The following is a 27661-nucleotide window of genomic DNA, read 5'->3' as shown; positions in this document are numbered from 1 at the left end:
TGACTAGGTGTGCTACATGAACATCATCATTTAGTACCAACACCACTCCTACGCCTACATCACGAGCATCAATAGCTATTTTGAATGGTTTATTGAAACTTGAAGCAGCCAAAACAGGTTCATTTATTAATACAGCCTTTAACCTCTCAAAGGGGGTACGATAAGACTCGGTCCAATTAACTTTCATATTTTTCTTCAATAAGTTTGTTAATGGAGCAACTACTGCACTGATATTCATGACAAACCTCCTGTAAAGTCCACACATTCTGAGGAGCTTTGATATTTCCCATTTTGTTTTAGGGGCAGGAAACTCCATAACTGCTTGAACTTTAGCTTCTCTGGGCAACACACAATCTTGTCCATGACATGTCCCAAATAGGTGACTTTAGCCTTGGCAAACTCACTCTTCGCCAAATTTATCACCAAATTAGCTTTTGTAGTCTATCAAATAGTGCATTTAGTTCTTCATGTTCCACAGGTTCTTCCCAAGTGTTATTGTAGACCAATAGATCATTACTATACACAGTACAGTTGTGTAATCAGAGAATTTGAGATGCTGTGTTTTGTCCTCCAGCTTCCATAACAATCTCTACACAAACAAAACATTTCAGACTGATGAAATTTGATTTTGACCATAATGGCCTGGTTTCTGCTGAGTGGGTGGATAGCTAAAAACAAACAGGTTACTTACTCACTCAGATCACAACCGTTTTCGATTTTAACCTGCAGTTTCTGCAGGCAAATGAGGCAGTCACCTAAGCCAGATGGGCACCTCATAAATTTATGCATATCAGAGTCCTTTTACAGAAATTGGGACCAGAGTGCAATTTTAGCTGGTGGCAAAGTAGCTGGTAAGAGGCCATTCATTTAGGCAGATGTAGGTCTTAAGAGAGAAAGGTTTAATTTTAAACTTTCAGTGAGGGAAGTTGTTGCCTCACCTGCACCCAGGCCCCATTCTACCCCAGATGGTCCAGCCCCTGGGACCCTCTCAAAATCCCTCCATGTCACTTACCTGAAAGTCAGACGGCAGCCTGACTGGTGCCTCTCAGTCAGTGCATTTTGCACTCTCAGCTCAGATTTAAAAATCAACTCCATGGATTTCGTTCAATAATTTCAATTACTAAATACTATCATTTTAGTACCGCAAAACCAGTATTTCAACTATTTACATATTTCTGCCCAATACTTAAAATTCAACATTTCATTCAATGCCCAACAAAAACATTATGACGATAAAGCTCTGCATTATCTGCAGTATTATTTCATTCCAAGACTGCATTCAATTTTTGTGTGGCATTAGAAAAATAGCATGTAGGATCCTTGGCTTTATTAATAGAGGAATAGAGTAAAACTGGAAGGTTATTATGCTAAATCTTTATAAAAGACTGAAGGGCCTCATGGCTTTCTTTTTTTTTTGCTCTTTTTTACAGGATGTGGGCATTGCTGACTAGGCCAACATTTGTTGCCCATCTTTAATCTCTTGAGGTGGTGGTGAGCTGCCTTCTTGAACCTCTGCAGTCTATGTAGTGTAGGAATATCCACAATGTTATTAGGGAGTTCCAGAATTTTGACCCAGCAACAGTGAAGGAATGGTAATATAGTTCCAAGTCAGGCTGTTGCGTGGCTCAGAGAAGAAATTGCAGGTGGTTGTGTTCCCATGCATCAGCTGTCCTTGTCCTTCTAGGTGGTAGAAGTCGTGGGTTTGGGAGGTACTGTCAAAGGATTCTTGGTGAGTTGCTGCACTGCATCTTGTAGATCGTACACACTACTGCCACTGTGCATCGGTGGTGGAAGAAGTGAACGTTTAAGGTGGCGGATGGCGTACCAATCAAGTAGGCTACTTTGTCCTGGATGATGTTGAGCTTCTTGAGCGTTGTTGGAGCTGTACTCATCCAGGTAAGTGGAGAGTATTCCAACACATTCCTGACTTGTGCCTTGTAAATGTTGGATAGACTCTGGGGAGTTAGGAGTTGAGAATTCCCAGCCTCTGACCTGCTACATCATTCTATGATTTTAATGTAGCCTGTGCCCAAAGGTTTGCATCTCCTTTTAACACATTTAACAAGCCTTTAAGTCTTTGAATTAAAATAATTTTTTGTGCTTTCTTTACTAATAGAGGAATCAAATATATTTCAAGAATACAGCTATAGCTGTCAGTATACAATTTATAAGATTCTCTATTATAGAAGTGACATTATGTGCCTTATGATATGATCTATAATACTGTATTTAAATTATTTTGACCACAGTAGCATATTAGAAATTTAACAGAGAACATATTAGCTCTGATTACTTTCCTTCGGAAACAACAGATTTCAGAGATAGGTGGAAGCAGCAGAGTACATTGGAACTCCCATTATCCACCATAATGTTAGAGGCCCTTCTTGGAGAATAATGGAAATTGTAGACAATTGAGAGTTTCATTTTATTTACAATGCTACAGAAATAATCTAGACACAAGAATAAAGACAAGTATAACAGAAATTGCAAATATTGAATTTACTCTCCCTTGGCCTATGAAGTTGAATTATTTGAGATAGTACCAAGTTGGTATTTTCAAAATGTGCAGTGAAACAATGATCTAGATCTTCCACTCTCCAGACGGTTGTACCCTGGAAGTACCCCGGAAGATGCGCTGGGTGGACCCCTCAGACCCCAATGCAAGGACTCCACAGGAATTGCTCGGGAAGTTTCGACTTCCAATGGGCAAGTCCTATGTGCCCGGAACCCTCTAAAAATGTCTCCAACTCTGAGGTAGAGTCAGAGACGCTGTAGGGTCTCAACTCATTACCTGGTAGTTACCCAGGAAATATTAGATACGAAAGAAGCATGTCTAATTCCTGTGTAACGATAAAACTGACCACCCCCCCCACCCGCCCCCCCCACCCAACCAATTCCCCCTGTGACCCTCCCTTGGACCCCGACCCCCCAACCCTCTGGCTCCCCGCCATGACCCGGCAACTCAACCTCACCACCTTATCACTCTACCACCCTACCCAGCTGGCAGCCTACCCACCCTGCTAGCCTACTCATCCTGCCACCTACCACATGACACGCCCTGCCACCCACTACCCTACCTAGCTGCCGCCCTACCACCCTAACCAACTGCCACCCTACCCACCTACCACCCTATCTTCTAACACCAGGGTCTGGGAGAACAGAGTTGCAAATGGTGCCCAGGCTAATTGCTGTAAACAGAGTTTCTTGATGTCCCCCAGCCTTGGAAGCCAGGAGCAGAGCTGCAGACCTGAAAGACCGACTTTAAAAAATGTCGGAACCTACAGGCTGAGAGTTCCGATTAAGTCGGCCTTTCATGTCAGTTCCACAAGTTGCTGCGCTGCCGCTTCCGACCTTCAGGCAGCTTTGTGGTTCCAATTTTTTTTAATGCCCTCGGAAAACCCCGAAGATGCCCGAAGAGCAGCAGCAGCAGCACAGCAACTGAGAGTGTTCTTGCTTGAAAATTGGGAGTGAAATCTCTATTTTAGAGCTAACTGGATGCTTGGGGAGGGGTGGGGGGGAAGATGGTCAAGGGAGGTTGGAAGTTGTTGAAGGGGTGGGGAAAAGGTTGGGAGCTTTGGAGGGATGGGAGGGGGAGTTTGGGGGCTGTTGGAGAGGTGTGGGTAGGTTGGGGGCTGTTGGAGGGGTGGGGGTGGCTGGAAGGGTTGGGAAGCTGGAATGACAGGGTGGTGTGGGGGAAGGTGGGGGCTGTGGGTGTGTGGTGGGTGTGTCACTTATTTTGCTGTTGGAGTTTATTTATTAATTACAATTTTCCATGTTAGGCTGTAAATTCACCGGGCACAACACAATTTGTATAACCGTTTCTGGAGGAAGGGGAAACAATCCAGTTCTTGAATTAAGGCCATACTGAATTTATGTACCTTGCATCATTCTTCTCTGAAAAATTCAGATCAACAATTCAATCTACATTTTTCCTAAGCTGCTGGCGGATGTCTGATTCACAAATACTGGGGATAGTGTCATTAACGTAAAAGGAGCAGATGCCATTTATGGTATATTGCAGATTGGCGCCAGAGAAGTCAGAATGGTAAGGCTGTACTAGCTACAGAGTTGAATTGTTTTGTAAATGTAGTGATTTATTTGTAGCCACTTTCCTAACATCAGTTGATTGCTCTGTGATTAATTATCCTTACAGAATCAGCATTGGGCCTCCAATTTCACCACAGTCATTCTCCCTATTACATGCAGATGCAATGAAAGAAAGACAAAACCTACATTTATACAGCACCTTTCACAACGTCTCAAATCGCTTTACAGCCAATTAAATACTTTTGAGTTGTAGCCACTGGTATAATGTAGGCAATGTTATCAAATGATACAGCAGACTCAAGGGGCCAAAAGGCTTACTCATGCTCCTAATACATATGCTTGTTTGTCATTCTGGATGGATGAGATAAGCTGGGCTAGATGGCCTTTGTCATCCATAATTATCTTGCAAACAGTAGGTGGGATCATGGCTGGAGTTCTGTTTATTTTGTTGTTAATGGAATGTTACTGTGAGCAGGCTTTGTGGGGTGAAATTGCCAGTACAGGTGTGCGTAATGGCTCATAGTAAATCTGTTTTATCCTGCACATGATCCTCATGAATCTTTTCCACTGACTTCAATCTTGCCCTTTTATCTACCTACCTATTATCCCACTCTATCTTGGTATCATGATAAAGCTGTGTTGCACAGTAGCTATTGAAAATATGTTGTAGTGAGAAGCAGCAATCAGCAGAGTCGTTAGACTTGCTGATCAAGAAAACACAGATACATTGTAAGCCATTCAGTCTTTGTCATCTGGCATCTGAAAAATTGTGTCACACAGAGACACCTGAAGACTCCAATGCTTCTCGCTGACAGTAAGACCTATGTTGTTTAATCAATCCACTTTATTGCTCAGGAGTCATTTGATCATTATGAGACTACTGATAAAACAAAATAAAATTACACCCCTTCTATGAAATAATGCTATTGAATACTATCATGCTCACAGGCAAGATAAAGTCTTCTAATTCTTCTACAGAATGGAAAATTAACAATATTGTATGATGCTGATAAAGTAAAATTTGTACTCTCTCGTTTTTTTAATAGCCACAGTGGGATCATCTATAGGGTGCACACAAACTTACACTGCATTATATCGTTGCTGCTGTTAACATTAATGACCAATGCTGCATATATGTCAGACGATATTTGGAACCAGATGCCAACAATGGCAGTTATCATTTTACTATGACCTTTCTATGATTGGTGAATTGATTGGTGAATCTTGAAAGAGGGCAAAATATCATACTTGATTGAGGGTGAGGGTTAACGGGGAGGGGGCAACGGGGAATAAGGGGCCAAGAAAGAGGAGCAGCACCAGGGGCCATGATTTCTCTCCCTGGACCTGTCTGCCACCCTCCCACTTGCATCACTCACACACTTATCCACTAACACAGTGAAAAGCTATTTAAATGTTCTGAAGTTTTTCACTATATAGTGAATGAAGACTTACCAAAAAAAACGGCAGCAAATGTCATAAAAAAGGGGACATGGTGTGACTTTCCTTGACAATCTTGCCTTACAAAGAAGGACTCCCAGAACAGGTGCGCTCCACATTTCTGAAGAGGTCTGGTTCAGAAGTCCAGGCCGAAAATGCTGAGCTCCAGCCTAGTGTAAAAAATAGCAGCAGAGTGGCAATCCAACGGTGATTGCCACTCCTTGGAAGATTTGGCCTAATGTTGCACGAAAGGCTTTGTTGCAAAAAATTTCTGGCAGCTAACTGCAAAACCCGGGAAATAGAAGGCAGGATCTTCCAGACCTGCCAGCAGCGAGAAGCTTGGTGGGCAGGGGAACTTAATTTGGCACAAGGCCAAAAATCAATTTCCCAAAGGCAGGATGAACTTTTAACAATTAAGTTCTCAGGATTTTAAAGGCTTGTTAAAGATGGGGTCGAGCTTCCCAATGAACAAATTCAGGAAGTCCTTTTGCATGCATTAGCATGTCATGCATGCTCATTAAAAAGCCACCTCGCTGGAATTAAGTTCCCCTCCAAACTAAATTCCCTGCCAGTGACAAAGTAGAATGTTCACATTCACAACTGCAGATAAGTGGCGTGCACCTGGTGAAGTAGACTTCTTCCATGATTAACGGTGAGTTGCCGCTGTACTGTTCTCTTTAGGGAGTGTCTGTAAATGTCAGCCTATGCTTGAGACCGAGTGATGACAGTGCAAGTTGCGTGGAGGATGAAAAAGGGAGGAAGGGTTAGCAGGGAAGGGTGGAACAGCGGCCAGGCAAAGGTGGAAGGGCTGTCCAGGTGCCCTTTAAATATGGTGCCTGGACCTTCGACCTCATGAGCTTACAGTGGAGATGTCGACTTCCTGCCACCCTGCAGTGAGAATTGGCAAGCTCCTCACAGATGCATATGTAATTAGCTGAACAGCACAAGATCGCATGTGGTCAGCCTCCTGCCCCACTACAGAAATCACACCTGCCACCAAATTTAGAATCCAGAATGGAAGAATCTGGCCAGATATATATCTAGCCAGTATAATTGATGTTCCATTGCAGTAAGTTCTTGGAAGTTTGTATTAACAATGGAGGAGTAATGAATCTAAATCTAAATGCTTCTAGTCAGTTTAAATTTTATTTTGTTTGAACTTCCACTGATAGTTGTGCATCATAATTAAGTGACAGTCTTGCTAATTAACTACATTGCAAAATTTCAATGCACTTCAAGCAACATCCTTTGGTAAGATTCCCAATGTATTTTTATGTAACATCTGGCATATAAAAGGTTCTGATTGAACTGGCTGTCACTAGGAAATCTCTTTGAACCTTAAGCCTGGCTATACAAAATACAGCAGAGCTTTCTATATTCGAGTGTAAAGTGTGATATTTCTTCATCCAGTAAACCACTTTCCCTCAGGCATCTGACAGGGAAATCACAGTACACCAAACAAGAAAGCTTGACTGAACTCAGCTATGGAAACTGCTGTAGTTGTCATTACAACAGTCCATATTATTTGGATGCTTCACAGCTCAGCATTTACCACAAATCTTCTCCACATAGCATCCTTGATTATTCGAGGGTTGCCGAACTATGGCTTATGCCATGATTTTTACCAAGGGGCAGGGTAAGGAAGCAGGCCCCAAGTCTACCTCAGCCAGAATGTGTATTGAACATTGCGCTGTTAGCATTATTCTGAACCACACACTAGCTGTCTAGCCAAGTGAACTAACGAGTCCCCCTTACCATATATAATGCAACATTTATCAGAGAAATCACTATGACATGAATGTTCAACATATCTATTTAATACTTCTGTTTAGGTATTGACTCTTAACAATACTATTACTTACTCATGTACATAACAGCAACAACAACAAAATGTATATAGAGAGTACCTTTAACATAATAAAACACCCCAAGGTGCTTCACAGGAGCACTATAAAGCAAGATTTAACACTGAGGAGCAGATGGCCAAAAGCTTCAAAGAGGTAAGTTTTAAAGATTGTCTTAAAGGGAGAAAAGAAAGGTACAGAGGCTAAGAGGTTTTTGGGAGGCAGGGCGCAGGAGGGGGAGGGGTAGGATCCCAGAGCTTAAGATCCAGGCAACTGAAGGCACAGTCACCAGTGATGGAGCAATTAAAATTGCTTAAGCGGCCAGAATTAGAAGATCGCAGATATTTCAGAGTGCTGTGAGGCTAGAGGAGATTACAATGATCTGGAGGAGGGGCAAGGCCATGGAGAAACTCAAAAACAAGGATGAGAATTTTAAAATCGAGGAATTGCTTGTTTGGGAGTCTCCATAGGTCAGTACAGGTAAACGGGGTTTGGCAAGTAGAACACGAGCAGCCGAGTTCTGGAGGATGTCAAGTTTACGGAGGGTAGAATGAGTGACTGTAGCCAGGAGTGTATTAGAATAGTCAAAGGCATGGATGATGGTTTCAGCAGCCAATGGGATGAGGCTGGGATGGAGTCAGGTGACGTTACTGAGGTGGAAATAGGCAGTCTTATCGGTGGTGTGGAAATGCGGTCGGGGTCAAATATGACACCATGGTTGCTAATGCACTGGTTCAGCCTCAGATAATTGCCAGAGAGAGAGGGGTAGTTCAGTAGCTAGGAAGTGGACTTTGTAATAAGGACTGAAAACAGTGGCTTTGGTCTTCCCAATAGATCAAAGAAAGAATTGATTGGTGACAACGGGCTTTCCATCAGTTATCATAGGCAATGACAATAAAAGTGGGAAATTGAACCAAGTTAAGATACACCTTTTGTGAATGTCAGCTAATCTTACATTCATATGAATACAACACAGTTGTTAAGAAAAATTACCCACCACAAGGCAATCAGTAAAATTAGCTACTCTAGTAATTGCATGATATTGGTGCTGATCTTTTGCTGTGTGACTGATAACAATCAGTGTACAATTGCAGCATAAGAATATTTGGACCTGAACAAAGTTAGTAACAAATATCACACAGAGGCCCTTCCACTCAGTTTGCATAAGTACTTTGTGAAAACAATCTACAGGGTGGATATTTCCCAGAACAGAATCCAAGCAGCAGCTTGGTGGAACATGGATGACCCAAGGGGGGACCAATCCATTTTGAGGACCGGACCTCACTTGCATCAGGTTGGCAGGCTGGAATCGGAAACTGAGCACCTTGGGACAAGTGGCCGACTCCAGGCTGCCAGAAGATCAGGTAATCAGCTGCCTCAGAGCCAGAGGAGGTAGGCTGTAGGTTGGGGAGGGAGGTGGTGGTCAATAAAGAAACCCGGAACTGTAGCAGCTTCAGCCCAAGCTGAAAAGTCATCTTGTGGATCTCTTTGGCCAGTCAACAGCTGATAATGGTCATCAGATGCAAAAATGGCAATTGAGGTGTATTGATATCATAGGACCCTGATTGCCAGTGGGGTTACGGACCAAATATGGCTTTTCCAGCTACCTAGCAGTAGACCCCAGTGAATATTATCGTGCCACAGGCCAATAGCTCATGGCCTATCATTTTTGGGGGAAATATCAACATTTGCTCTGGGATCGAATGAAGCCATCTCTGTCCTTTACAACAGGTAATTTTTGCACTCAAGAGTACATTTGCACATGTCTTGAGTTTTAGAGATAATGCAATCAGAAGTACTTAAAATAAATAACAGAAAAAATCAGCTGCTGTTAAATTATCAATTGTCTCTCCTTTTTCAGCAAAAGTCAAGCCCAACTGTGATCAGTGATCAGAGAAGCATAGAAAGATAAATGGCACAGCAGGAAGCCATTCTACCCATCGAATCCATATCGAGCAAAGAAAAGAGCTATTCAATCTTATACCACCTTACAGCTCTTGGTCCGTAGATCTGTAGGATAGAACACCTTGTGTTTTTATTTTAATGATGAGGGCTTCTTTCTGCCTCTACCACCCTTTCAGGCATTGAGTTCTAGACCCGCACTGCCCTTTAGGTGAAAAGATCACTCCCCAGCTACTCTCTAATCATTCAACCAATCACTTTAAATCTATGCCCCTTGGTTTTTTTCCTCTCTTCTAGTGGAAATAGGTCCTTCCTATCCATACTATCTAGGTACCTCATATTTTTATATACATCAGTTAAGTATTCTCTCACCCTATGTTCCAAAGAAAACAACAATAACCTATGCAATCTTTCCTCTTTCCTGGCAACATCCTCGTAAATCTCTTCTGTATCCTCTCTAGTGCAATCGCATCCTTTCTGTAACGTGGTGACCAGAATTGGTCGCAGAACTCTAGCTGCAGCCTAACTAGTATTTTATACAGTTCTAGCATAACCTCCCTGCTCTTATACCCCAGGCCTCAGCCAATAAAGGAAAGTATCCTTATCTACCTGCCCTTCCACCTTCAGGGATTTGTGGGTATAAATTCCAAGGACACTCTGTTCTCCTTCACATCCCAGTATCTTACAATTTATTGTGTATTCCCTTTGCCTTGCTTGCCCTCTCCAAATCTATTATCTCACACTTCTGCGGATTGATTTCTATTTGGGACTTTTCTGCCCACCTGTCTAGTCCATTGGTACTTTTCTGCAATCTACAGCTTTCTTCCTCACTATCAACCACACAGCAATTATATCATCTGCAGACTTCTTAATCATGTCCCCTACATTTAAGTCCTAGTCACTGAAATATGCAACAAACAGCAAGGGACCCAGTACTGAGCCATGCGGAGTCAAACTGGAAACTGCCTTCAGGTCAAAAAAACACCCATTGCCAACAAAATCCATTGCTTCTGGACACTTAGCCAATTTTGGATCCAACTTGACACTTTTCCTTGGATCCCATGGGTTTTTAATTTTCTGAGTAGCCGGTCATTTGGAATCTTGTCAAAAGCCTTACTAAAATCCATGTAGACTACATCAAACATGCTACCATCATCAGCCCTCATTGCCTCCTCAAAAATTTTGTCAAGTTAGTCAGACATGACCTTCCCTTAGCAAATCCATATTGACTGTCTTTGGTTAACAAGTCATCTCTAGTTGATGACTTATACTGTCTCAGAATTTTTTCCAATAATTTGCCCATCACCAAGGTTAAGCTGATTGGCCTGTAATTACGTGGTCATCCTTTCCTCCCTTTTTAAACAATGGTACAACATTAGCAGTCCTCCAATAACATGCCTGTAGCCTGAATGGATTGGAAAATGATGGTCAGAGCTTCTGCTTTTTCTTTCCTTGCTTCCCTTAGCTGCCTGGGACACATTACATCCAGACCTAGTGATTTATCCATTTTCAAGGATGCTAAACACTTTAATATTTCCTCCCTCACTATATTTGTCCTATCCAACATTTCAAACTCCTGCTCCTTAATTATAATGTCTGCTTCATCCCTCTCTTTCGTGAAAACAGCTGCAAAAGTATTCATTGAGAACCATGCCCACATCTTTGCCTTTATGCACAAGTTATCTTTTTGGCCTATAATTGACCCTACTCTTTCCTTAGTTATCCTCTTGATCTTTATGTATTTAAAAACATCTTTGGGTTTTTTAAGATTTCACTTGCCAATATTCTTTCATGCCCTCTCTTTGTTTTCTTAATTTCCTTTTTAATTTCACCCTGCAGTTTTTATATTCCCATAGGCTTTCTGCAGCATTGAGCTCTTGGCATCTGGCATAAGCTTTCTTTTTTTTTGCCTTATTGTACTCTGTATACTCTTTGTCATCCAGAGGTTCTAGATTTGTGAGTCTCACCCTTTCTCTATTGGGAACATATTAGATTCAAATTTCCTTTAGCTCCTCCTTGAATGCCTCCCACTGCTCTGGCACTGATTTACTTTCAAGTAGTTGGTTCCAGACCACTTTCGCCAAAAATTGGGCTTTTTACCAATTTAAAATTTTTACACTTATCTGTACCATTTTTCATAAATACTCTAAATCTAACTGAATTATAATCACTACCATTAAAATGCTCTCCCGCTGATACCAAACTGCCCAGAATTATTCCCTAAAACTAAGTTTAGAACTGTCCCTTCGCTCCTAGGATTGTTACATATGGGCTAAAAAAGTTCTCCTGAATTAATTTTAAGAAACTTTCATCTCCTGTACCTTTTGCATAAGAATTTATTCCAGTTAAGTTGAAATCCCATACTATTACTGACCTTTTGTCTTTGCGCTTCTCAGCAATTTGCCTACGGATTTGTTCTTCCATTTTTCACTAACCATTTAAGGGTCTAGAGTATACTCCCAGCTGTGTGATTGCCCTTTTTATTCCTCAGTTTCCAAGTTTCTTTCTGTGCCCTCAGCTCAACTACGTTATTCATAAGGCTCCTTAAATTGCAGGATATGCCACTAATCACTGAACAACTCCTTTGTTGTCTATTTTCTTGCCTTCATCTCCTCAATCTTCCATACTCACTTATTAACTTTCTACCTTCTATTTTCAGCTTTGTTTCTCTTCCTCCTGAATCTGTGCTCAGGTTCCCATCCCCCTGCAAAACTAGATTAAACTCTCCCCAACAACACAAGCAAACTTCACCACCAAGATATTGCTCCCAGCCCCATTGAGGGGTAACCTGCCTGGCTTACAGAGGTGCCACCTTCTCCAAAATCAGTCCCAACACCCTAGGAATCTAAAGCCCTCCTTTCCTGCACTATCCCCCTGCTTTGTACTCACTAGCGTATGACACCTGGAGTAATCCGGGCATTACTACCTTTGAGGTCCTACTTTTTAATTTCTTCCCCAATTCCCTGAAATCTGCCTGCAGGGCCTTTTCCCACTTTCTAGAGGTACCAATATGGACAATAACTTCTGGCTGTTCACCATCCTCCTCAGAATATTCAGCAGTCGCTCAGTGATATCCTTGACCCTGACACCAGGGAGGCAACATACCATCCTGGGGTAATATCTATGGTCCATTCCTCTAACTACTGAATCATATTAATTCACCATTTACTTCGCAACGTCCATGGGGAAAGAATTCCTCTGCTGATCTTTTTTAACAAATAATTATCAAATGTTTTCTTTATACTTAAAGTCACGAGTTTGTACAAATAACAAGTAGAGAAAATAATTTCCCCGTGTGCTTGTTTTTTCTATAACAGGAGTTAGAATCGTTTATAGGCTAGTTTTATCTCCTCACAATTGCCATTAGTGGATAACAATGACAATTTGAACTGATAAACAAGTCAAAACATTTTTCTAATGTAGTATAAATTGTTACATCTCTCTATAATAAAAAATCTGAGTGAGTCTCTACTACTAATACCATTCAAATCCTACTGTGTAAGTACCTTCAATATGCTATCACTTTTGATAGTAGAGGAAATTTCTTGTGTACAACGTGCAACAAAATTCAAAAGTTAGTTGTCATAAATAGGCATATTATTTTATTACACATACTCCAAGGAGGAATTCTCCCTCTGGTGTGTTAAAGGATTGTCCTAAACTCGTTTCATATTCAGCATAAACCTATTAACAATCTGACTCTGCCCTGTCAGTAGAAATAAAAGATCCCATGGCACTATTTCGAAGAAGAGCAGGGGAGTTATTCTCAGTATCCTAGCCAATACTTATCCATCAATCAACATCACAAAACCAGATTATCTGATCATTACTACATTGCTGTTTGTGAGATCTTGCTGAGTGCAAGTTGGCTCCTGTATTTCCTAAGTAAACAATGACTACACTTAAAAAATACCTCATAGGTGGTAATGCACTTTGGGAGATCCTGTAGTCATGAAAGTCACTATATAAATACAGTGAATAGTTGAAACCCCCAACACAGATCCTTACAGGGCACCACTAGTCACATCCTGCCAATTGGAGTACCTGTCCATTATCCTGACTCTCTCTCTCTGCTGTCGCTCAGCAAATTTCCTAACCAGGTCAATAATTTCCTTTCAATTTCATGAGCTTCAACTTTAGCTAACAGTTTCTAATAAGGAAATTTATCAAATGCCTTCTGAAAGTCTATATAAATATCATCCATAGAGCTTCACCTCTTCATAAAATTCAGTCAGGTTCTTCAGGCACGACCTATGTCTTACAAATCTATGCCGGCTCTCTCTGATCGCTCTTCGGGGCTATTATTTTCTTCAGTACTGCTATTTTGCTTACAATAATTTTAGTGATTCCCTGTCCCGGATTCAATATTAGTTTCCTTGGGATGTCTGGGATGCTAATCTCTTCCTCTGGTATAAATATGTCTGGCATCCTGACCTCTTCCTCTCCTGAAAATAGGAGGAGAGATGGAAAGGTTTAGGGAGTGAAATTCCAGAACTTAAGACATAGGCAGTACAGACATCAATGGTGGAGCAACAAAAATCAGGGATGCCGCAAGAGGCCCAAATAGGAGGAGTAAAGAAGTCTCAGAAGGTTGTAGGACTGGAGGAGGTTACAGAGATAGGGACGGCTGAGGCCATGGAGAAATTTGAAAAGAAGGCTGAGAACATTGCCAGACAGGGAGCCACTGTACGTCATCAAGCAATGGGTGATGGGTAAATGGGACTTGGTGCAAGTCAGGATATGAACAGCAGAGTTTTGAATGAGTTTAAGTTTACAGAAGGGGTAAGATGAGAGGTCAAATAGGTGAGCTTGTATCTCTTCTCAGTACATACACAAAACAAACCTATGCACACCACATTGGGTGGAATCATCCCATAATTGCACTAAGCGCGGTAGCGGGTGTGAAAAATGACGTTTTACCCGCTGGCCACAATGGCAGGTTTTCGTGCCATATTGTCCACTTCATGCCTCATTAATTATGCAACCACAGGAAACACGCTGTCTCGCTGACAGGCAGCCTCTGAATCACCCGCCACGTCGTTACCTCACTCAGGGTGCCATATCTAAACTGCAGCCACACACACACAGTTCTCAATGCTTGCAGCCCAGGACTGTTCCAGTGAAAGCCAAGAAGAGTTCAGTGACCTGTCATTGGAATGCCTTTTGGAGGCCTGCTGTGATGTCTTCCACCTCCACTGGCTGCAGGAGGTCCAGCAATCTCACCACTCTGGCTTGGGAGGTGGTCACATTGATAGTCAGTGCCAACGCTGCACGGAAGGGATTGGCCATCCAGTGCAGAAAGAGGATGAATGATCTCATCTGTACCGCCAGGGTAAGGCAACCATCTCATCACTCTAAATTCACACACCCACAAGGCCATCACACATTCACTGGCAGCTCACTCACTGCCAGCTCAAGGGACATCACCGCTCACTCCCTCAGACACAACCTCACATCTCCATCTGGCCTCATCTCCTCTGGAGACTGCCTCCTCAGCCCTCACCATCTTGAGGCCACTTGCACAAATCAACATGTGCCCCCACACACACCCTGGGATACCCCCTTCCCAGTACAGCTCTCACCCTGCAACCTCTTCCCTTGCCTAAAGCCACTTCTCCCACTTCCCCAAGCAAGCCCTACCCCTGCAGCCATTGAAAAGACACCCCTGCCTTACAGCTGGTCTGGTAGGTGCAGACCTGCCCATAAGCCCCCCCAAAAGTGATGTGGTGCTGCCTGCGAAGCCTGGCGCTGATGACTGCGAGTGCTATCCGAAGCAAGGTAGACAAACAAACTTCAAAGTCCCAAGCAAAGTGCAGCCAGGTGCACATCGCTTACATACAGCTGTAAAACACATCAGTGTGCTCGGATGATCCAGCGTGGAGGGGGATGATTCTGATGAGCAATGCTTATGGTGAGATGCAGTTCAAAAAAATGAGCTAGAAAGAGATCAGTCGGGGAGGGGGGTCTCAGGGCGTGTGGGAGGAATTCAACACAGCAAATCTTGGCCGATTGAAGGGGAACTCTATAATGTCCTGTTCAAACCATGGAGAGCATGGCTCAGCTGAATGCTGGACTTGAAGGTCTAATGCACAATAAATGAGCTTGGCTCCTTTACTAATGGTGCGCATTCAGGAGACAATTTATTACATTTGGTTGCTGGTGTGCACATGGTGCTAATTGGCATCAAGTCCTTACTGAGGCATGTCAGAATGAATGTAGGGTCAATAAATCAATATCTACATCTGCTGCGCAGAGGCAGCAGGAGCCCTACAAGCCTCCATGTTCCCAGTGCATATGTCATGGCATTCAAGGCACCATGCTTGCAGTCAGGACATAAGTACAAGGACTAGGTATCCATAGTTATTGTCAAGGCCACTGGAGGACAACCAACACAAGGCTGACTTTGGCTCCTATGACTTGGCTCTTTTCACCCAAATTAAGACCCTCATTGTGAGTGCGCAGTCACTTCTGAGGGCAAAGGTCAGCCTCATCGTCCCCCAAGATGATATCATCCTACAAGGGGTGGCCTTGGTACGTGGTGTGCAGATTAAGGGAAAGCCTAGGGCTGGAGACTGCATTCCCGCCTTGTATATGGAGGAAGACTATTCAACGGGAAATACCACTGATTGCTCAATTGTATCCCTTCACAGATACAAGGAAGATTGGACAATGCAGGCTGCAGGCAACGCTGCCTTCTTGATAGCTTTAATTAAAATGAGGAGAAGAAGAGCCCGCCACAAATTGGCACAGTTTACTCTCTGAACACCCAGTTACTTTGTGATCACAGAAAGTAGATCCAGCATGTTTGTGCTAGGTACCCAGCGAGCTCACATGGCTTATACATTTTGAGTCATTTCCAAGTGCCAGAGATATTTGAGGGAGCTCGGCACTTAGAGGGTTGGCTCCTCGGTGATAAGGGCTATCCCCTAAAGACATGGCTAATGACGCCTGTTCATTGGCCACAGAGTGCATCGGAGGAGAGATACAATGCTGCACATTCAGCCACAAAACCATTAGTAGAGCAGGCTATTGCCCTCTTAAAGATGTGTGTCAAATGTTTGAACTGCTCGGGCAGCGCTCTCCAATACTCACCACAGAACGTGTCCCACATCATTGTTGTTTGCTGTGCCCTGCAGAGCCTAGCACTGCAAATGGGGGAATGTTTTGCCACAGGGGGACATGGAGGAGCTAGATGTCTCTTCAGACACAAAGGATATTGAAGGGGATGAATCTGAAGAGGGTGAGGATTCAGACAAGCCACATGCAGAGGTCATTGCACTGGCACAACGCAGAAGAAGTGCCCGTGACAGCCTCATAGCTATAAGATTCCAGAAGGAGTAAGATGAAGGCAAGTTGTTATGAACACAGGTCTCTTCATGTTTTGATGCAGGAGACACAACAACACATTCATTGTTATCTTCAACATGTCACGAAAGGTCATCAATTTAATAAAGATCACGGAGGAAGCATAAGTCACCTTCAATCCTACTGATGGGGTCATCCTTGGAAGACACAGTAGCCTAGGGACCATGTGGTCACTCTGGAATGTGCTTAGCATGCCACAAGCACACATCCTTAAATAACTACACTCAGTACAGTCCTTTCAACCATGGCACCAACAAGTCAGTGGCCAAGGCATCATTCAAGAGGCATACATAGATGCATTTATGCCTGCATGACTGCAGCTTAACAGGCAGCTCTAAGATTAAATAATTTGTCAATGGCTAGTGCTTGACCTTCTCAAGAGGCAGCTACATCCAAACAGCACCATCTCTCCAAACACTAGCTCCCATGCATGATTAATGCAGTGGCTGGATCTTGATACTGAGCTCCAAGATGCCATCGGACATCTGGATGCAGTGATCTATAACATGACAGCATGCACCAAAGCTGGGAGTTAAGTTAGCATTATCCTCACAGAGAGTGGGTCAGCAGGACCATCATGTGATTATTGACAAATGCGCATTACCCTGCATTTGTTGGAAGCATGCCTGCCAAGTTTACGTCCTGCATTGCCTTGGCATTTCGGATGGACATGGCCCAGTCAGTTTTGACACAACAGTCAATGATAAATTATTTCCTTCATCGTTAGTGCTGAGCACTCAGGAGATGTGCTGGAGCATTGCTTTCATGGCATTGTAGCCCTCAACATTGTCCATCTCACAAAGGCCAATTCTTTCTATGAACCCCAAGTCAATGAGTGCACAGTCATGCCATTAATTACATATTGATTTGGGTTTGTGACCTCAGAAGGATTCTGTGAAGTTCTGCGATGCAACCATTCAGGAACAAACTATGATCCTCACAGGTAAGTGGATGGGTTCATCAGGATGAACAAGCACCTCCGACATTACACATTCATTCCCCTCTAGCAGGCATTTCAAATGTCATCAAGTGGAACCAACTTCCACTGCTCAGCGTCATTATTATGACACAGCCAATGGTAAAGGCTGAGTTGTTCAAATCCCAGAGGGAAACTTGAAACAACTGTCATAACCAATTTTTGCAATTTGTATGTTTCAAGATGCAGGCTTTGAATTCAGTTATAATAAGACCACTGAGTCTCAAGAGGTTTTTATAAAACTAAAATAAACATTTATTAATTTAAAAATTCTATGTACATATATATGTCTACAAATTACTATGATAATAACTTCTAAAAAATCTCCTAATTAATCTGACTCTCAGTTACACCTCCATTAAGACAACAGTAAAACACATAGATTTAAACAGACCCCTGGCAAAGCATACTCTGGACAGTCAAATTCAAAATGAGTTTCTTTCAGCTCTGGGTCCTTGCAGACAGTGGCTTGAGGCTTACAGGCTGGAGGCTTTAGACCTTAGAATCCCTCCCCTTTTACCAACAGCCTTCTCTTCCTTTATACATATTTTCCTCTTTGAATGCAAATTATCATTGTATCACTAGGTTTTTGGAACTTTACCTCATCTAACAATAAAAAACCCTTTCATAGCACCAATTTTATTAGTAAGCTTTGGAAAAAGTAAACACATTGTTTGGCTTCTTCTGGCTGGGTGTAATATTTCACCCATTGTTTTGAATGGTTTATTTAAAAATGCAAATTTCCCCCTTTACACTTCACCTTGTAACTTCCTTTTGTTTATCTAATTAACATTTCAAACTTGCTTCTCTTCTATACATCAAAGCCTCTAGGCTAGCTGGCTTTAATCCAATTAAGACACATACACACAGACACAACTAAACTCTATTTTATAATAATTTCCAATAACATTATAGATATTATTACATCTTTTGACAGTCATGCATTGGGACAGTGGGACTAAGAAAGGAATAACGTTCAGCCTTAAACGCTGAGACAAAATTACGTTGCAGGGAGGCATGAAAGGCTATGGTGCACGATGATGAATACAACTTTAACCAAAGTCTCGCAATCACAAAATAAATGCCATTGCAAAGTGCATTTGGGTGAAAAGACTGCAATGTTCATCGCGACAAATACTTATAACATCCGTCTACAGCAGACTTCAGTGCGACAGTATCAGGATATCACTGACCTTGATGAACAATTCTCATGAGGTCACATAGGGGAGAATTTTCTTCCCGTCGGGCGGGCCATTCAGGAGCGGGTGCGGGTAGGCGTGGAGCCGATCACCGCCCGTTATCAGCTCCACGCCGCCATTTTATGTGAGTGGGCCAATTAAGGCCCGCCCAGCGTGAAGCACAGCTCCCGAGGATAGCGGGAGTGGGTGGGCGGCGGTGGGAGTGCAATGGCCGCCAGGTCCAATAGCAACCCTCGGCCTGTTCGAATACAGTGCTGGCAGCCTTGCGAAGGCTGTTCATCATGGCCAGTAGAAGGGCTCCCCAGAGCGCTGCTGGAGAGCAGGCCAGGCAGGAGGGTAGGGCAGCGGGGCAATGTGCCCCTCGGTTTTCTGATGAGTGCCTAGCTTCCCTCCTGGGGGAGGTGGTAGCACGGCGGGAGGTCCTCATATCAAGGGACAGGAGGCGGAGGCCCCCTCCACCTCAACAAATGTGCCTGGGAGGAGGTGGCAGAGATAGTCAGCTCCCATGGCATGCTGCGACGTACGTGGGTCCAATGCCACAAGCGATTCAATGACCTCTTGCGCTCGGGAAGGGTGAGTACCATGTTGGCAGAGATCACTTAACACAGCAGGTAGGCTTTCCCCCCAAGCCACCCCCCAGCCTCAACCCCAACACTGAGTGCAGTTACAGCATTGAATCCTTCACAGCATGTTTCCCTCGCTGGGTGGGCCAGCAGATATTGCCCATGCCTAGTTCACCCTGGGAGGATATTGCTGAGATGGGTTCTGCACCCACAGCATGTGTGACACTGACGCCCAGAGTACTGTTTTGGGGGCAGCCTCAAGGATCTGCACCTAGGCACAATGCTGGAACTGCGAAACATGTCAGAGTCAGGGTGCTGACATGCTGGGAGGGGAGCTTCCAGGTGGCAGGGCACCAATCCATCTGCTGCCCTTGGCGTTCCACGTGCTTGTGCCTCCTTGCATTGCAAGGTTAAACCATGTGGTGCCAAATGTGCTGGAGGCAGCATGTGGGCAAGGGGTGGTCAGCCTGACTTCTTGGTCTGAGTGTGCGGCAGCTGCGGGGTGACAAAGCACTGGAGCCCTGCAATGTCCCACTCTGGTTAGGATGGCAGGGATGCAATGGGAACTCAAGTACAGGCTGGACTAATCAATGCTCCTCTTTCCTTTTCAGGAGAAGACTGTGCCGCCAGGTGGATGCGGACTGGCAGAGGCCAGGCCCAGTTGGCCATTGTCACCAGGTACGAGCAGGAGGTGATGGATCTGGAGAGGCGCCATGCGCCCAGGTCCACCGGTGGCGGTGAGGCTGGGGGCCAAGGGGAGGTATGTGTGCCAAGCACTGAGTTCACCATGTGTGTCCCAGCAGCCATGGTGCTGCTGAATGCTCAGTGATTGAAACTTGCAACATGGGTTGACCACTGATTGTGGAAGGATAAGCGCATAATGATCTGGGGGACAGGGATGCACAATGACATCGTCTCCACTTTAACAAATGAAATGTCCTTGTTCTTCCTTTCAGCGTCACCAGAGCAAGGCCAGGAGGAGGAGGCAGAGGGGCCACCTCACACACCTGAGGGCCCTGAACAATTGGACTCACCAGCATCACACCATCTCTGCCAGGCAGGCACCAGAGCAGACACTAGCGCCTCGGTGGGAATTAGATCATCGGCTAGCGTCCTAGGACATAGCGGGGAGGGCACTTCACACTCGCTTGAGGTGCAGGTGGAGACAGAGAGTGCCCATGGCGCTGGCAGTCAGAGGACTGCTGGGGACCAGGCACATGCTCGATTGATGGCTGATGATGTGCCTCTGGAGTCGTCTGTGAGGCAGCAGACGCTGGAAGTGCAGCAGGGTATGTGGGAGGATCTGGCGGAGGTACATGAGGCAATACATGGCATGGTGCCCGTGCTGGAGGAGTCCACAAGGAGCATCACCGATGCAATGAGCCTCATGGCCGAGCGTCATGCTTCCTCCATGGAGAGAGTGGCGACTCTTGTGGAGAGGCTCCTCCAGGACAACAATCAGGGCTTCCTGGAGTTGCGCTCGGACCTGCAAGCACTCACAGCGGCATTGACCTCGGCTGGTCAGTGCCAGTGTGGGAGATGGTTTGGGCACCAAGTATCCCAGCTCATTACCCATCCATCAATGGTGAGCAGGGAGGTCTGAAGCGACCTCACATTGGCACAGGAGCTGCCTGTCGTCTCTGTGGGCTCCTCTCAGGGCGCTCTGGATGAGGGCAGCAGCTCCTCCGCCCCTCTGCCAGTGACCATGGGATCTGATGAGGCTGCTGTGACTGGGGAGATGCCAGCTGTGGAACTGGCCGCTCCCTCCCAGGCGGGGCCATCAAAGGCTCCACGGGTCAGAGGACGCCCGCCAAGTTCATCAAAGCCAACAGGACAGCACAGTGAGCAGGCTGTCTCAGATGCCAGTGGCAGTGAGGGAGGAGCACCTAGACACAGCACCCGGAAACGTAAACTTAAGGCACTTTAGGCACACGGGTTTCTCACTGGTGGTTTTATGTTGCCCTGCTATTGATGACCACTCGGTGTGATGCGTAACACCTTTGTAATTATTCTTTTTTGTGCTTCATTTTGTTAAATCATTAAATTTTGATATGTGAGCATGGGTCAGGGTGATTCCTCACTTCTGCAGGTGGATGGCAACCCATGATGTTATGATTGGCTTGTTTGACATTGAACTTTATTGACAAGGCACATAGTTAATGTTCCTACCAAGGCAGACTTTGCACTCAGGTGTCGAGTATGGAGTCTGCAGCCCTGGATTGTGTTCTCCTGTGCGTGCTCATCCTCGGACTCACTACTGGACTCATCGTGTGCAGTCGAAGCATCTGCATCTACATCTTCTTCCTCCACTGCATCCCCCCCTTTCCAGCAGCAGATTGTGGAGAGTGCAGCATGCAACCGCTATCAGCGACACACGATCTGGGGGATATTGGAGTGCGTCCCCTGAATAGGCATTGGAAGCGCATCTTGAAAAGACCAATGGTTCTCTGCACCACAGCCCTTGTGGAGGCATGGCTCCTATTATACTGCTGCTCAGCTTCTGTTCTTGGACTGGGGAGAGGCGTCATGAGCCAACTTCTGAGGGGATAGCCCTTGTCATCAAGCAGCCATCCATTAAGCCGGGCTGGAACACTGAAGAGCCTCGGCACCTGGGAATGTCTGAGGATGTAAGCGTCATGAGAGCTGCCTGGGTACCTTGTACAGACTTGTAGAATTAGCATCCTGTGATCACACTATCTGCACGTTCATGGAGTGGAAGCCCTTCTTGTTGATGAAGGCACTGGGCTCACCTGCTGGCACCTTGATGGCCACATGTGTACAGTCTATTGCACCCTGGACACGGGGGAAGTCAGAAATCACTGCAAAGCCTCTGTCTGGCTGTCCTTGGCCCAGTGGTAGTGGATGAAAGTCAATGCACGCCTGAACAGAGCGTCTGTAACCTGCTTGACACAAGTGTGGACAGCTGGTTGGGAGACTCTGCAAAGATCACCCATGAACCCATGGAAAGAGCTGGAGGCATAAAAGTTGAGGGCAGCCGTGACCTTCAGTGCCACTGGCATGGGGTGCCCCCACACACAGTTGGTGCAGATCTCAGGGCCAATCATCTGACAGATGGAGGTCACTGTCTCCCTTGAGAGACGGAGCCTCCTTCGGCTCTGCACTTCGGACATATTGAGGTAGCTGCATTGCCGCCTGTACACCCTGGCAGCAGGATAGTGGCGTCTTCTGCGGCCCCTTCTGCCTTGGACTTCCTGTTGGCCCTGCGCCCCTTGTGCCTGTGCCTCTCCTCCCAAAGGTGGCTCCCCTGGAGGCTGTATTTGGATTCCTGGCCTCCTCCCCCTCTCCTCAGAGGAGGTGCCTCCAGTGGATAGCACAACTCCCATTCCCAGGCTAAGGGAAAGCTTCCTGAAAGCAGCAAGGCCCCAGGAATAATGTTTACTCAGAGTCCTGACCTGAAGGCTGTTACTCCTGTCCAAGTAGCTGTGAAGAGTTTTGAAGTATTCCTGCGCACACAGGCAAGTATCAGTAACTTTCACAATTAAATGTCTGACAAAGAACACTCGCCACCCCACTCACCCTCTTATCCTGCCCGTGGATGAGGTTTATACAAATGTGGCCTACCCGCCTGCCCATTGCGCCCTTGCGACGAACTGAAGCTCGCATGAGCCCCGAAAAATCTCCGACAATTGCTGCCTCAAGGGCCCCCGCATGCCGACGAGAACATTCTGGCCATAGTGTCTGCCTCAGATGCAAGGATTAAATGTGTCTTGTGCAGCCATCATTTACATATAGGAAGTGCCTTTGTTCATGTAGCTGAATTGGAAATAAAGGCGATTTACTGATGAGATTGAGTTAGACAATGAAAATGAGGGCCAAGATGGGAGATAATTGGGGTGGGGGGGGGTCATGTTGAGGGTTCATTTTGCACGCTTGAATAAATGGGGGACCTTGCATCACATCGATTAGCCATTCAATAGCTGAGACTTGGAGAGGGATAAATGTGAAATATATTTATAATAGTGCAGATTATGTACAGTGAACAAACACCTGTGCCACCATTGTGTATTCAAAACTTCTTAATTTTCCTAACTCTACTGCCATGTCTAGGTGCAGCCCTGACACCCGCAGCAGAGATGGGAGAAACCTGCTGACTGCTATGCCCTGTTGTCTGTGATGGCTTTGGCAGGTGTCCTCTGGAGGCCCGAGCCCTGGAGGGCCCCAGCCTGCTAAGGGTCTCCTGCTCTGGGGCAGGTGCATCCTCTTCAGCCTGACCTGCTAGAATTGATGGGGTCACAGGCAGAGAGGATTGGAGAGCCAGGGCACCCTTGTAGTTTCCTGAGTGGATGCCCCTGGGGTATCTGGCTGGCATTCCTCCTCCCTTTGGTTACTCCAGACTCCTCATGGAGAAGGGGCATCTAGAGGGAGGTCGAGGTGCCCTGTCCCTCTCTCAGCCACTGCTCAAAGCTCGAGCGATGGTGAGCAGGTCCAAGCACAAATCCAGCAGAAACTGCTGGACCTGGTCTCCAAGGCGGCCACCACCCTTCCCATGGAGTCACGACATCAGTCAGAATGTGGATGGACTCCTCCCATCCTTCATTTCAGTCTGGTGACAGCCTCTGGCTGTCTGATTTTCCCCTGCCTGTCTTTGTATCTCCAACATTTCTTTCAAGGACAATTGCAGAGGCTTGTCATTGCACTCTGACTCTGCAGGGGCCTGGTCTCCAGCAGTCCTCCAAGTGTCAGTGGCATTGGCTGTCACTGCCTCTGCCTGCTGTGGGCACATGTCCATGAGATGATCACCAGATTGTGACCCCAAGCCCCCTCTAGCACTAGGACCCACCGAGGTGCATATATCTGTGCTGGCGGAGAGTGCAGGTGAATGCAGCGACAGGTCATCAACAGATGCTGCCTCTGCCTTCTCATCTGCAGTGCTCTGGGGGCTGGGACTGAGGTGCTTGCTGCAACTCTTCCTTTGCCTTTTCTGGCTGGTGGCTAGAATAGAGAGAAGAGATTAATTAGTGATTGACGAGGCAACTCCTACACTATAAGTCACGCACAGTCATTATCTGCATGTGGCCGAGATATACCTAATGGACCCTCACTAGCTTGTTGGGGGAGGCTTCCGCACAGGAGCAATCTCTGTCCTCCCAAGCCAGTTCCACTGTCTGCCCCTTGTGGGAGGAGAGTGTCCTGAGTTCTGAGGTTTGCCCCTCCATTTTTGGTTCTCTCCCATCGATTGTAGGCGATCTTGTCCTGCATAAAGACAGATGGATTCACTGTGCACACTATGGATGAATGAGCATTTCAGAAGCATGCATGCCTGCTGTGTGTGCTGTGCCCTCCCCAGTAAGGGATTAAGACATCGTTTGTGCCGGATTTTACATGACATGGTGATCTTAAAGTGGCCGGCAGACATGCAGTGCCGATGTCCCATCTGCTGCTAGTGCGTGAGATCCCTGAGAACTCTAAGCCTTAGGCTGCCTGATGCACTTAGGAGAGTGAGAGTCTTGGAGTGAGTAGAAGTTTCACTTACCCTGGTGGAGTGCATCAGATCATTCATTCATTTCCTGAAATACAGGGTGGTCCTTTCTGAGTGGCACGGGCAGTGACCTTGCTGGCAATCTCCTGCCAGGCTGGGGTGGTCAGGTGGGAGGGCCTCCTGCTTCCATCACACCCAAAGAGAACCACCCACCTTTCTTGGACAGCCTGGAGGAGAATTCCCATGTAGGCATCACTGAACCATGAGGCCGAGGGTCTGTTGCATTTGGTCGCTACAGTAATGCAGATGTTCAGGCCACTTCTGGCCTGCAGTGAGTGAATACCTGTCCATGTGCCATTTAAATATGGCATCAGGACCTTTGGTCCCATGAGGTAAGGGTGGGGCAGATGAATCACTGCCCACCCCACCATGAGATTCGACGAGCTCCTCGTTGATGCATAATTAATAAGCTGAGAAATAGAAAATCGCGTGCAAAAATCCACCCTGCTGCTCAGCAGGAATCATGCTGTCTATTCCACGCACTCTCCTCCCCACCGCACTTAGTCTCCAGAATGGGAAATTCCATCCATTGATTTATATATCTATTATATTTTCTGATCTCCTATGGATGGTTAATAAGATATCTCTACTGTTCCTGGCCCAGTCTTGTACAGCCATTGCAAAATGAGTGCTAGTGTGCAGATGTATATTTTAAAAGCTTACTATGGCTACAGTCCCTTATACTTACAACCATGTCCCTGAATTTTCCCTCACTCTTCACCCCAATCCCTTCCAACTTCAGGTGGAATTGCAAAAGAGAATCCCAGCCTTGTTTTCTATTCAGATCACATACCTTTTCTGTGCACTTAGCTATCTGCAAATTCCTTCCCTTTACTGGTATCATTTCACTGTCTTACTGAGATGATAATTTATATAACTTAACAAGTTTATGCTTCTTAATGATGTAGGTTGCAAGTCATTAAATCCATTAACTACATTAAACTCCATCAAACTCAGTGTTCAGAGAGTTAGTTATCTTTTTCTCTCCCTTATTCTTCCCTTCCACCCAAGAAACACTGACTACTCTCTAATCCTAGATTATATAGAACACAACAAACTCAAATATATTACACATTTATACTGAGTTATGTAAATAGATGCCATTATTACGTCTTCATCTTTATTTCAACTGACCAAAAGAATGGCTCAATAACAGACAGTTAAGTGCATGTTGGAATCCCTCTGTTAGTTTTATCTAGTCATGGTAAAAACAGTTTTAAAGTACAATCTTCCTTCCACTCCTTAAAACTCAAACTTGTAGTTGATTTCTCCATTCAAATAATGATGGCACAGATTGAGAATGAAAATCATTCGTAGTCCAGGGAACTCAGCTGTAAACAAGAGTATTGATGCTGCATGCATGGTACAGAATTATAAGGGCCAGTATCTCAATGTGTAAATAGTTGATTATATCCTGCACTTTTGCAAGTGCACCTAGTACAAAAGTCCTGTTGCCTTGACAAATGTACAAGGCGTCAAAATATGTGCCATTACAATTTGTTACAGTCTGTCTTGTACCTTAGCAGTATGATCTTCCTAAGATGTTTAAAACAAAACTTCATGATCCAAAGACAACAAAATGAAAATCAGATTAGCATGATTTTATTTCCTCAAGAGTGGGAGAAAATTTATAGAATTATTCCCTACAGTTTAAGTCATCAACATGTCTCTCTAACGGCCTGGCTGTTTAACGCAAACCTCCTCACATACTCCACTTCAGAATAACCAAGATCATTTTTCCGTGGCCTGTTAGCATTTTTACCAGGATAAATTCTTCTAAATCATTTCCTCCAACTTTCTAGCCCTAGAATGCTTGAAGCTACCCCAATAAAAGACATTTTCTGAAATGGCAAGAGAACAGGTTATTGTTTGGCTTCTGAACCTGCACTGATGGAGTCTTTAATTCTCATCTGGTGGATAGAAGACTGTCTCATTTTTGGCAAATCATTGGGCACACTTAATAGTACACATTCCTTCATAAGTGAGTAAATTACAGGGTTAAATCATAAGGCAGACTTCCTGCCTACCAGAATCTCTTCCAGTGGCACAAAACCAGCATAAGGGAGGCAGGAAATTGAACCATTTTGCTGGGCCTCAACTTGAACTGTGCTGTGTGGTAATTTCCTGCTGGTCTTTGATGCCAGCCTAAAGCATTCTAGCTTTTGCAGGAAATTAATGTGTGATTACCTGTATAATACAGGTGATTCTGGGCAATAATGACCACTAACATCGGGCCTTTCAGGAAGTGTGTGTTTCAAGATATATTTTTGATTGTTAGAAAATTTTGAATACTGGAACTACTACAGACATTCCTTGGTGTTTGAGTATTTTGGAGGATAAAGTAGTAAATAAAAGGATGCAGAGAGAGTTCACTTGTACTAGAGCTGAACCTCTGCTACCCATGAAACTGTATATAGACTCATACACACACCTACTTGTCGTAGGACAACTTCCTTCTCAGATTCTGGTGCTGTAGGGAGACTGGGAACTGCCTGCTGGAACCAGACCTGCAGACAGCAGCTGCAGGCCACCACAACAGTGGGCTTTTGTGTCTCCAGATCCTTTCAAACTATCACAGAGAGTGTCAACAACATTCGTGAATTTAGGGGACGGAGCTGCATCCAGAAAATGTGTTATTCAGCATGGCAAATGTCTTCAGCACTTTGCCCATTGAAAAAATTATAGCAAAACAAGACTGCCTTGCACATTTCCTCATCACAGGATCCCTAAAGTGAAGGGCATTATTGGTGGTACCAAGTAGCCATCTGGGCTTCTAAACAGGATGCAATGGTTTTAAGAACTACAAATACTTCCACTCCATCAATGTG

At 45.0% G+C, this 27661-nt stretch overlaps 1 protein-coding gene across 1 annotated transcript in view; it reads right to left on the bottom strand.

Annotated features, from left to right (window-relative positions):
* Nucleotides 1–27661, bottom strand: part of kcnh1a (potassium voltage-gated channel, subfamily H (eag-related), member 1a) — a 311195-nt gene that overhangs the window by 200465 nt on the left and 83069 nt on the right. The gene's annotated exons all lie outside the window — the stretch shown is intronic.

This window comes from Cetorhinus maximus, chromosome 14, assembly GCF_964194155.1.
Source record: "Cetorhinus maximus chromosome 14, sCetMax3.hap1.1, whole genome shotgun sequence".
NCBI lineage: Eukaryota > Metazoa > Chordata > Chondrichthyes > Lamniformes > Cetorhinidae > Cetorhinus > Cetorhinus maximus.
Note: the sequence above shows the minus strand (reverse complement) of the source record. Positions and strands in the feature narration are given on the sequence as shown.